Source organism: Caretta caretta, chromosome 6 (assembly GCF_965140235.1).
Source record: "Caretta caretta isolate rCarCar2 chromosome 6, rCarCar1.hap1, whole genome shotgun sequence".
In the NCBI taxonomy this organism is placed as follows: domain Eukaryota; kingdom Metazoa; phylum Chordata; order Testudines; family Cheloniidae; genus Caretta; species Caretta caretta.
The window spans coordinates 95,551,179-95,564,874 of NC_134211.1; positions in this window are offsets into that span (position 1 = coordinate 95,551,179).

Here is a 13,696-nt window from a genome sequence, read left to right on the forward strand (position 1 = left end):
ATAAATATGTGAGTTATCCTAGGATATTGGTCAAGCAACTTAGTTACAGCCAGTTCTTTAGGGAAGAGAACATATGTCACAGTTCAGGGAAATTGCACCTGCATTCCACCTCTGTGGTCCCTTGAGGAAACCCACTCTAGGCTCCTGACTCCTCAGCTCTCACATCCCTTGGGCAAAGACCTATGTCTCTTTCCTCCTGACTAGAGGATCTTTAAAAGCTGCACAGTTCCCTGCCTTACTCTGATATTCCCAGCAAGCCAGACTGCCTAAACAGGCTAGCATCTGTGCTTTGCTTTCTCTACAAAGGCTATGAACTGCATAATTGCCAGCAGTTACAGGTTACCATACTGTCTTTCATAAGCATGCACACTTATTCTTAAGGTGAAAGCACGACAAAGAAAACATGTTATAAATAAAATTACATGCATGCTAAAAATCTTATCATCGATCGCTCATCAATCTTATGGAGTCCTAGTAGGGCAAGTCCTTCCAACCCTTCCACAAAGATTGGTGGCTCCCCTTGCACAGAATGTTCTATTTGCTGGATCAGAAAGAAGTCTCAGAGTCAGTTTAATCTCACAGTGTCTATCCAAAAGTCCTTTCTTTATCTGTTGGTATTTGGAGAATTTAATATGAACTAGTATATGTGAGCCTCCCCAGGAGGTTGGGGAGGGGGTTTACAACCTGGCTGATTCGTCTTAATCACCATGGACTATTTTTATTTCCCGGAGGAGCTATGGTAGCTCTCCCCATTCATTTAAAATAATGGACCCCCAAGATACTGCATGGGGTTCCAATACCTGTCATATCCTCCCCTAGAGAGGTTACAGACAATCCCATCCCACAATAATACATACCCTTAATACAACAGCTCAGCCCTGGTGGACAATGGCATAATTTCAACTCTGTTTAAATCCTGCCTGCATGGTAAATCTTGCTCTGAAACACATGCATTCTTTCACTGAATATTTATAATCTGAGTGTGTTTGAAACAGCTACTGGGATAAATTAACAATGGCAGGTATATTATATGATTCCTGACCTATATATGAGGAGCAGGTTTATTCACTGAGCAGGTTAGGTGATCCATTATATTTCATCATTTGGTACTCTTGGTTTGCACATAATTAACCCTTTGTCCCTTCATCAGGCAGGATGGCTGCACGTTATGCAATGTAGTTTGGAATATCGCTCCTTTCCTAACTGAGGAATGCTTGTCTATTTCCATCCCAAAAATCTATCTCAATTTGGAACCTCCATCAGACATTAATTCTTGACAGCTTCAATGTATAGAGTGGATTTGTATAAATCAGACATCAACAGACATTGGCTCATTTAGCTGATTTATCCCATAAACCAGACCAGATAGTTTGGATTCAGCTGTAATCTCTTTAGTATCTGATGTGAGGTAGCCTGGTTAGTGACCTAAAGCACATGCAGATCAGACACAATGCTGGCTGGAGCAAAAAGGGCTGTTCCTGCAGTACTGTGCACAGCACTTGGCATGGAACAGAGTTCTCCTAGCACTGCTGCAGCACTGCTTTTCCCCTTAATTAATTATATGTGCTCTATAATTCTTTAGGGAAGTGCTTGATGGTCTTAAGACACAGATTAGTGGCTCTTAAATGTCCCAGAAAATGTTACATTTTGAATCACAGGAGACTACTTGTGTTCTACAATAGTTCAGTCCTTGAGTCTCAGCTACTTAACTGAGTCTGAATTTTCCTGAGACTATAGTCATATGCTTTTCACTGTTTTGTGAGTTGTTAAAGCACAAATACTTACAAATCAGGGGAAAAGTCACATGTGAGTCCGCCCCTCTTTTTTAAATCTACCTCTCTGGGGTGTTGTGAGGCTAACCTAATTAATGTAAGAACTCAATGTCCGATTCCCCATTAACATCAACATGATACCCAAGGCAGGATAAACAGGGAAACAGCTCTGTTCCACTTGGAAGTGTACACAGGGAAAATCTGGAGAGGAAGGGGATGAGAGATTCATAGCTTCACAAGACTCCCTGCCTATGTGTCTATCTACATGTCTTAAACTTCAATTTTAAACTCTTCGGGGCAGAGACCATGTTTTGGTTCTGTATTTGTATGGCACCCAGCATGCTGGGGTCCTTGTCCATGATCAGACTCCACAGGTAATATCAAAATACAAACAATGCTGATAATAATAAACATAACAACAATACTGGAGGTGTTGAAAATTCAGAATTCCCCCTCCAGGGAAAAGTCTGACATGTCCAAATTTCCTTTTGTCCAGAATGGGAAGAAAAATTCATAATTTCCTACGAAATGAAATTCAGGGAGGAAAGTAGTCTCAGAAGTCTTGAAACAACATTATCAAAACAATCCATTTCAATAACGTTGAAGTACTTTATTTGTTATAGTATCATACAGAAGTCAAAACAATCACATCAAAACAAAACATTCTCATGTTATCGAAACAAAGCTCTTTGATACTTTTTTTTTTCAGATCAGCCTTTCCTGATGGAAAACTGTTCTGTCTGAAAATTTCCAACCACTTTTAAATAATACTTGTATAGCCCCAGCACTGTAGTGTCCATCCACTCACTTTACTGCCCCTTTAACAAGGAAGCTCAAATCCTTACCTGAACTTTCATGCCAATAAGTTACCCCTTAGCTCCCACTAGTAGATTCATTACAAAACATAAAGTGCTTTTAGATCCTTGGATGAAATATGCTACAGAAATAATACCATATTACCCCATATGTGGGTCTCCTGATCTCTGCTAATGTCTGTCTTCACTGGAAACAAAAGAACAGGCATATTTTAGTTTGTAAAGCGTGTCATGTCACACTCTGTGGCTTGGTCTACACTACCAACTTATGCCAATATAACTGCATCCACTCAGTGACGTAGTTAAAGCAACCTAACCACCAATGTGGACCACGCTATGTCAACAGGAGGGCTTCTCCTGTCAACATAGCTACCTCTTCTCAGGGTTGTGGAGCACCTACACCAACAGGGGAAGGTCTCCTGTTGGCACAGGTAGTGTTTTCACTAAGCTCTACAGCGACGCAGCTGCACTGGTGGGTGCAGCACTGTAAGTGTGGACAAGCCCGTACCAAGGCATAAAGTGCATGATATTTGCCACAGATATAGAAGTTGAAAACAACTGAAAAACATATTGATCAAATAATTTCAATGGGAGTTGCATACACCGAAATATGCACTGCAAGTGTTTAACTATCTATGTAACTGTTCTGACTTTGTTTTCTGTGGACTGCACCTTGAATTCTATGAGTAGCCTACAGAAACTGGCAGTCATTTTATATTCAGTTCAGTGCAGACTGTCACAGAGGAGATACACTCATTGTGTCCTCTCTCGCAGAGATTATACTTTTGTTCTTTCTAGCGGTGGTGGTCTCTTAATCTAAAGCAAAAGACATTCTGACTGGAAGTGTTGATTGTATCTTGGGAAAAAAATAAGACAGATGTCAAAGGGATTTCTTCGTGCAGACTGAGTGAGTAGTATGCAACAAAGGAGACAGTTACTCATTTTTATTCATACTTCATTTTTCTTTTAAAATGTGTTCACTAAAGGGTTGATCCATTGAAGTCAATGGCTATTGGATCAGCCTCGAAGAGCTCAGATGTATTTGCTTTTCTTTCACAGCCTTTCCTCACATTGGTGAGCACTGATGTGTGAGTAATCCCACTGAAGATAATTGGACCACTTGCATGAGTAAATGCTCACCACTGTGAGCACAGTCAGGCTCGGTGAGGCCATTTATGAAACCCTTACTCATGTGAGTAATATAATTGATCTCAAAAGGAAATTGCTAAACTGTATATGGCTTCTATAGTTGCACAATGATGCATGATCTGGAACAATAACGCTATCTCTCGGGATTTCATATTTCTGATCATTTCCCCACCAAAAATTGAATTAAGAAGCTTTATGTCTACTTGTTTTTACTTGAACTGTACAAAGACACCATTGGATTCACTGGGGAGCCTGATCCAAAGCCCACTGAAATAATTGAGAGTCTTTCAATGTATTTCAGTGAGCTTTGGATCAGGCCCTAATTGTTTTAGGCATCATTTTGATAACAAACTCAGTGACATTTTCTTTCTACACACAGTTTGTAGATCTAGAAGGTCCCAAGTTTTTTCCCTTTGCTTTAATCTGTGTGATTTTGCATCAAAGAATATTTGATATTTCAGTGTGTGTTATGCTGTTCCAGATGCAGACAAGGGGGAGAAATTATTTTAAAGTGTTTTTTGTTCCATTCATACTATTGTTGAGCAATAATGTAGTCTCCAGATGTATCCAGTAAGGAAATAGCATTAAAAGGGGATAATATATGGTGCCTGTTACTTTAGGGAATGCTAGACAAATTTAAAATAATGTAGCATTATTAAACTGGCATCTACTCAAGAAGGTGTATTCCACAGAACTGGATAACAATGTTACACACAGCTGCGGTGGCTGGCGTTCTGATGTTTTTCACCATCTGTAGAATGGCGCTTCATATTTAACATCTATTTACGGGGGTGGAAATGAACATTAGCACTAAACTTATATTTCTATGCTAGATTTAGGAATATTGCATTGTTTCCTTGTTCTGTGTGTTTTTTTTTTAAATAGACTCACTACATTATTTTTTGATTGAAGTTCAAGCAACAGAGAAAATAAAGGCCAAGTGAGCAGTCATGTTGACTGCCAAAGGGACAAAAAGCAAGCTGCGTCAGGAAGACAGACTAAACATATAGGGCTTGATTCTGCTCCCAATGAAGTCAATGGCAAAATGCTTAGGGTACACACCAATTAAATGCCAGTTAACTTGGGCTTATGGGGCTCAGGCTAAGAGCTATTTAATTGCAGTGTAGATGTTCGGGCTTGGACTGGAGCCCAGGCTCTGGGACTCTCCCAACTCGCAGGGTCCTAGACCCCAGGGTCCTGAGCCCCTTAGCCTGAGCCCGAGTCAGCTGGCACAGGCCAGCCACGAGTGTCTAATTGGAGCGTAGACATACCCTTAGAGCCTGGATCAACTGACTTGGCCTTACAGGGCTATGCTGCAGGACTAAAAACAGAAGTGTAGGCATTGGGGCTCAGGCTGGAGCCTGGGCTCTGAAACCCTCCCACCTTGCCCATTACATTTCTGACTGGGATTTTAAAAAGAGGTTATGTTCACAATTCCTAATGGAAACTGTACATCTAAAGTCGCTTAGGTGGCTTTGAAAATCCCATCCCACAATAATTGGCCAACATATTGTAAGATGAGAAGAGATAGAGGTGGAAGAAAGAGGAGTATCAGTATCAGAAATGGTACTATCACCAGTTGGTAGGTCATTGGTAAGGCTATGATTATGTCACGGACGTCACAGAAGTCATGGAATCCATGACTTCTGTTGACCTCCATGACATTTTCTGCCCTGGAGCTGGAGCTCCCAGTCAGCCCCGCCCTCAGTCACACCTGGGAATCACAGCAGAATTGACAAATCTTCACATATCTCCTCAAGAGCCACCTTGACTGTAACACTTACAAGGAGATGGCTAATTAATGATGACTAGGCTGAGGGAGCAGTTGGGATTGTAGATACATACTATAGCTAGTCTTAACAAAGTGGCTCCCGTTATATGCATACACAAACTGTATATATTGATTCTATCATTTTCCTTGTCACCCTTTGGTGTGTCACTTGCCTTAGAAGACAAGATATATATGAAGGAGCTGTGTCTTTGTATGTACTTTTATAGTGCTAACACACTAGGGCATGACCTTGCCTGAGGCCACTGATTGCTGCTATAATACAAATAACAATATTTCATGGATGGTGATGTTCAGTGATGTCACAAAATCATCCTGCTTCTTTCTACCTACACAGTAAGATCCACCTAGACAATGGAGAAGGAAAGAGGATGCAACACATTCAGTGCATAAGAAAATATGTTCATTACATATTGTGGATGTTTATCCCATGGCATAAAGTACAGGCCACAGAGTTTGTAGGAATCAACTACTCTACACAAATCTTACAATGAAAGTGCAATCCAGGTTTGGGAAATAGCTCACTGTGTTTTAGGAACCTTTTTTAGCAAATCTGGGCCTAAAATGGAATGAATCTAGGATACTTACTGGTTTCAAATGGCACTGACGTAAAACAAGATGAAAGTTGACAGCTTTGCCTGAGGTTTTAGTGTTTCAGTCAAACCCAAACCTCAAAGGAAAACTTGAATTTGTGAATCCAATGAGAATTGAAATTGTGGGAAATATTTGCAGTCACCTGAAATGTATGTAGATTTAAAGACCGATTCTTTGTGCAGTTATTTACACCTGGTCAAAGTTGGTGTAAAATGCTACCAAGATGTAAATAATTATACAAGGTGCAAAGCTGTGGAGAATGAACCTACTAATTGTCCAAGTCTTACTACACTGGTTCATTCTGGAATTGTAACTAGTTTCACTGTATAATTAAATCAAATCTACTCTTGAGCTGAACAATATTATTTAGAATTTTGCTATACATGATTAATCTGGGTGTTTATGTGAATGTTGTGTCTGTATGTCACAAATGTGATTTTGAAAATAGGTCAATTCCCCATTTAGGCAACAAAATAAGTTGCACGTTTTTCAAAAGAGCTCAGAAGAGTGATAGTGGGAGCCGCTTGTTGCTGAACACTTTTGAAATTCTGGCCTGTGTTTAGATGCCCAAACAGGAGCTGAGGCCTTTTGAAAATCTAGCTGCAGCTGTGGGTACCAAGCACTTGGAAACGTAGCCCTGAGATTCTTTGACCATCAGACCCCCATTAGCATAGAATACCACATTATTGCTTAAATGGGAGCTGTTCTATAATTAATATGATTAACAACTCTGGGGGCAAAATTTTAACTCATGAGAAACTTCTTGACTGATAGTGAAAGTGACAACTCTCTACAATTCAAGCATCCCCCATGGATAGCAAAGGCTTGGTTTAGATAATGATGCCACACAACAGACATAGCAGGTCCCCATATCATGGGTGCCCAGCCCAACAGGGTCTCACTGAACTGCAAGTGTAATATTCATTTCTCATGCTCTAGTGCTTCTTGAAGTGGAGTATAAGTTGTTTCATGCTTACTCCACGGCAATAAATTGAACCTCTGAAAAAAACATTTCCTCCGTATGTAAGTCCTGGTTGTGGCAAGTTGGAAGATTTCCATCTTCTGTTTAATAGAAATCTTTCTCCACACTATTCAACTAACTTTCCCCACCAGCATACAACTATTCTGGATATATCAGCTATTCATCTGAATCCCCCATGGGAATGAACTGCTTCGCTCTCATAGAAGAGCATGAGAAGCAGCAAGGGAAGAGGATGACCTGTATCTTGAGCCTTGCAACTGAGGTGATTCAATCATATGACTTCACAGAGAGCCCTAGGATTATTCAAATTGACCCAGATATCATGTGGGACCCTGGCAGGCATCCATGTTGTCTTCAAGCAGAGCAAAGGACAGAGAGAAAAGCAGCTGCAGCTAGATGATCTGCGTCATATTTTGAGAATCAGACGGAGACACTTTAATCAAGAGTAAAGCGTAACATAAGATGACCATTACCAACCCTGCCACTGAAATTAGCATTAGCACATTATTCTCAACCCAGGCTCTGCTCTTGATAAAAGATTGATATTTTCACCAATCCAAGCACTTCGGGAATTGGTTAGTCTCTAAGGTGCCACGAGTACTCCTTTTCTTTTTGCGAATACAGACTAACACGGCTGTTACTCTGAATAATAAAAGGACTGTTATTTTTTAGCAGGCAGTGCTCTCAAAAAGAACCCTTAGTTTGTCAATATCCTTCTTCCCGATCCACACCCTTGATAGGAAATCCTTATTTCCTCCAAATCCAGAAAAAATGTTATTTTCAACAACACAACTTTCTATGATAAATACTCTTTTTAGAAAAACCTTTCCCTATATAAAGGCAATTTTTGGCAAGGTCTCCCTTTGAGAAAACGGTTTTCTTTACCTGTTTTTGACGAATACATCTATAATGCAGTATTCTTGTAGCCATGTTGGTCCCAAGGAATTAGAAAGACAAGGTGGATGAAGTAATATCTTTTATTGACCATCTTCTGTTGATGAGAGAGACAAGCCTTCCAGCTTATACAGAGCTCTTCTTCAGGTCAAAAGAATAACTGAAGAAGAGCTCTGTGTAAGCTCAGAAGCTTGTCTATCTAACCAACAAAGTTTATGCAGTCAAAGATATAGCCTCACCCACTTTGTGTGTCTCTTTCTATAATCATACATATCAAGCCTACTTTTGATTGCTCTCTCATTGCTGTTCCTGTCCTGAGGATATTTCCAATAAGCGTTTCCTAGAAAGATAATATATTATGCAGCAAGTATGTAACATCCTGGTCTTCAATCTGCTTATCAACTTGCAGCATGCTTAGAGGGTCAAAACAACTTAAGTGCATCATGTTGGTCATAAAACTTCTTTGACTATAAATACGAATTCGAGAGAAAACCCTTCAGAAGGTTCAGAACAGAGTTGTGCAGAGAATGGAAGTTCTGTTTCATAAAGGTTTTTGAGATGTGGCTTCATTCTGATTGGGAGCAAAAAACCTAAAAGGTGAAAGTTCTCCATGAAGGAAAATTCCAAAAAAAAAAAAAAAAATCATTTTGGGTCAATCTAAATGTTTAATTTTGTTTGTGCCTATATATATATATATATATATATATATATATATATACATACATAGGTTATATTACAAAATAACCAACCAAACAAAATGTCATTTTGAAATGAAAAATAAAAATATTGCTGTCTAATAAAATGTTGGAACTTGATGTTCAATTTTATTGGAATTTTTCCCCTCTCTAAAATGAAATTCTAGTAAAATTAACCCAATGTCATGAAGCATTTCTGTGTTGACAGAACTTCATTTTCCAACAGCCCATGACTTTCTCAAAGTTTCTCTGACCTAGTTCAGAGGAATGGCTTGGGAAAGCACTTTTTTAATGCTTCTCTGAACATGTCCCTCATCCAAAACAGATTTTGAATGGGAGGCAGACACTTGGACAGCACTAGTGTTGAAAGACACATATGGAGTGATAAGTGGAACAACATATCAGATCTGAGTTCACAATGTGATACGGCAGCCAAAAGCGCTAATACAATTTGTGTTGCATAATCATAATATTTAGCACTTCTGTAATACTTCCCATTTTCAAAGAGATGGAAGTAGTGAGAGACTGTAACCCAACACATTTAAAACTGGACTGAACAAATCATTGGTGAATATATTATAGGTCACTATCTTGCACAGGTGAGGGAGATGGTGGGGTAAGGGGAATGCATAGATGCAGACTAAATACAGATGAAATATTGTAATGATAGACTGAAGAAGCCTGGACTAATCTCAGAGTGCTCTCTGTTTCAATCTCTCTTGGGTTGTTAGGTCACTTGAAATTAGGAGAAGAATAACATGGAACTAGGGTACTGTACCAAAGAGTCATGAACTCTAGATGCACCCCGACTTCTGGTTACTTGAAATGAATCCATGCATTTTGCCTTTGTTATTCCTTTGTACATCTGCAGTTGGCTCTCTGGGTTGGTTTGATCATTTGGAGTAATTGTGCAGAGAGAGGAATCAGCTGAACATTGTTTGGTGATAGTATGCGGGGAGCAGCTAGAAATGCTGTTCTGTATTTAATGGCAACTTGCAGACAGCTGTGAACAATTGTACTCATGCCAAGCAGTCTGTAGAGTTACCATTTCAGAAGGGGGATATTAGCCAGTGTATATTTAGAACCATAAATCTTGAAAATAGCAACTAGAGCCATGCAGAGCCCTTTTCAGAGATTTTACATTCTGGACCCAGTTTCTCTATTTACCAGCTTTGGGACCACAGGCTGGGAAGAAGTAACATTAGTATAGTCTTTTAAATAACGAGTGCTGCCGTTGCTTATAAGAAAACCTCATCTCACGCTCATACCATCAAGCTTAATGGTCACAAGACAGTAAACATTTGCATAAGACTGCAGCTAGGACTTGATCATGTTGTTTGAGGCTGCAATATGCAATGGAATTCTGTAACTCACCCAGAATACTAATGATTTTACCGGTGTGGGTGGAATGTCTTTAATCCACATGGAAGCTAAGATCACCATATGGTGATCATATAGTTCATGTGCTCTGTTCTACATTTGCACATGTAACTGAAATGAAAGACCATGCTAAAATCCTGTCTCGATTGAAGTCAGTGGGAGGGCATTCATTTTGAAAAAAGCTCAGTAGGAGAAACTCTCTCCATTCAGGACAATTACTACTGCTAGAGTTCTAGGATCTGTGTTTATCACATTACTATCAATTGCACTGATCTCACAGCACAGCCAATTAATTCAGCTCCTTTCTGACAGAAATGACACTTTTAATTTGGGGGTGGGAGAACTGCCCATGAAGCAAACCACTGAAACCATAAAGCTTCCTGACAATAAAAAAAACACAAGAAAGAGACCACTTCATACAGGACTCCACGCTTGGACTTCAGTGACTCACTCTGCCAGAATAAAGTAGGGGGACATGTATTTCCACACTAAAAAACAATTTAAAAATAGCCAGCCTTTTGTCTTGCTTTTGGAGTGTGTGAGATTTCTGACACAGACATGCCGTGGGAGCAAAGACAAACATCCTACAGATCTCTCTTGCTAGAGAGATAATCCCAGAAAAGTATTTGACAAGTTTGGAAAACTTAAAAGCACAAAACTAATTACAGCTGGATAAGGCTTCTGCTAACCTTAATCATTGGGAACCTCAGCCTAAATCTGTAGCAACTTCCTTGTATATTATAGAAAGGAGGAAGAGGAAAATGGGAACAGAAGAACAGCCATACTGGGCCAGACCAATGGTCCATCTAGTCCAGTAAGCTGTCTTCAGACAGAAGCCATTGTAAGGTGCTTCAGAGGGAATAACAGTCCAGGCAATGATGGAGTGTTCCACCTCCTCTCGTCAACACCCAGCTTCTAGCAGTCAGAGGCTACCAACACCCAGAGCATGGGGCTGCATCCATGACGATCTTGTCTAATAGCCATTGATGGACCTTTGCTCCATGAATTTATCTAATTATTTTTGGAATTCCATCATACATTTGGCCTTCACAATATCCTGTGGCAATGAGTTCCACAGATTGGCTATGAATTGTTTGAAGAATCATAGAAGATTAGGGTTGGAAGAAACCTCAGGAGGTCATCTAGTCCAACCCCCTGCTCAAAGCAGGACCAACCCCAACTAAATCATCCCAGCCAGGGCTTTGTCAAGCTGGGCCTTAAAACCTCTAAGAATGGAGATTCCACCACTTCCCTAGGTAACCCTAGGTCTGGACGGCAGATGGATGACTCCATCCCCCTTAGCAGGGAGTCCCTGACTACCACTACCCATCTCCTCCTCTTGGACCATCCCATGCCTTCCTGTTGATGGGGTCTTCTTCTGATCCCTTTCCTCAGATAACTCTTCCAAACCATTCTCTGCTGTAGTACCCGTGCAGAGAGCATGAAAATGATTTATTACCTCTATCTGCATTGGGGGTACATGAGTGCTCCTCTTTCTTCTTCTGGAGGTCACATGCTGCCAATTTTCTTCACTGTTCTGGACTGCTCTTCCTTTACTTCCTTTTGTTTGTTTTAAACTAGCTGCCTCTTAATTTTGTTAGGTGATCCCTGGTTCTAGTTTTTGTGAAGAGGTAAATAACACTTCCATGTTCACTTTCTCCACACCATTCATGATTTTATAGACCTCTATCATATCCCCACTTAGATGTCTCTTTTCTCAGCTGACCAGACCTTTAATATCTCCTCATACAGAAATTGTTCTATATTACTAATATTTTTTGTTGCCCTTCAATGTACATTTTTCAATTATAATACATATTTGTTGAGATGGGATGGCTGGAACTATGTGCAGTAATGATGGTGTGAATGTACCATGGATATATATAGCAGCATTACGATATTCTCTGTCTTATCTATCCCTTTTTAGTGGTTCCTAACATTGTTAGCTTGTTTGATTACCACTACACATTGAGTCTATGTCTTCAGAGGACTCTCCACAGTGACTCCAAGAGCTTTCTTCAGCTAACAGCTAATTTAGACCCCATAACTATTTATATATCATTGGGATTATTTTTTCAATGTCAATTAGTTTGCATCTATTTATATTGAATTCATCTGCCATTTTGTTAACTTGTCACACATTTTTTTGAGATTCCCTTTGTAATTCTTTGCAGGCTGCATTGGATTTAACTATTGTGTAATTTTGCCACTGCATTGTTTAGCCCTTTCCCCAGATCATTTATGAATATGTTGAACAACACTGGTCCCAGTACACATCCTTGGGGGACCCCACTATTTACCTTCTCTCCATTCTGAAAAGGGCCATTTATTCCTACCCTTTGTTTCCAGTCTTTTAATCATTTACTGATCCATGAAAGGACCTTCCCTCTGATCCCAGCACTGCTTTCTTGCTTAAGAGCCTTTGGTGAGGGACCTTGGCAAGGGCTTTCTGAAAGTCCAAGTACACTCTATCCACTGGATCACCTTTCTCCACATATTTGTTGAACCCCTCAAAGAATTCTAATAGATTGGTGAGGCATTATTTCCCTTTACAAAAGCACTGTTGACTCTTCCCCAACAAATTTTATTATCTATGGGTGTGATAATTCTCTTCTTTACTATAATTTAAACCAATTTACCTGGTATTGAAGTTAGGTTTATTGTTCAAAGGGTGGATCCAGAATACAAACTAAACAGGTGATAACCAGTTGGGCCCATCCTTCCTGAGAAGAAAATACTGTTTTTTATTAACTTAACTAAGAGGAAAAATGATTTAGCTACATTTTCCGTGTGTTTTTGCTTGCACTGCTTAATTATGTTAGAGGTTGATGACTTCATCACCAATCTGTTTGTCTTTTCCTAAACAGCAGCGTTTTCAAACTAAAAGGCTTAATCATCGTCTCTTGTGTTTACAGAAGGGTTAGTTGGTGGTTCATTATTTTTATGACATTGGGCATTTCTGTTTAAACTGGAGCCTGGGCACAACATTAATGAGAAAAAGAGTTCAAGATGTTTCATTCCTGTGTGTCTGTATGTATCTCTGTCCATATCTAGTTTCAGAGATTTCTTTTGTCAGTGTTTCCAGCAGCTAGAAATGTTTCTGTCTTATCTTGTTGTCCCTTGCCATATTTTGAAGCTGCTTTTAACTAGATAGTTTAGATTTTGTGAAACAGATTTTGATCATGATTCTTTTCTCTCTTTTTTTACATTTTTTGAATAATCATACTTAGTGCTTTTCTCTCATAGATCTAAAAGCACTTTTAAAGGAAGCAACATATTGTTATCTTCATATTACAGACAGGAAAAGTGAGCTGGAAAGGGGATGTGACTTGCCCAAGTTCTCAGGCAGAGCTGGCTGAGAAATGGAAAAAAGAGTTTTGTGAGAAGTTTTATAAATTTCAAAGTTATGTTTGTTCTAATGCTTTCTAAAATTAGTATTTTCATGTATTCAAAGTTTGAAACAAAATTGTTTATTTTTGAGTTTTCTCTCTTCAGTTTTTTTGCGGAGTTGGTTGTCATGATTTCCCCCCCTTGATTTTCTGTTCTTAGTTTCTGAGTCCACCCTTTTTCTATTTTGTCACTAAAAACAAGGGAGGAGGGGTAAAAGGAGTTTAAAAAAGGAAAAA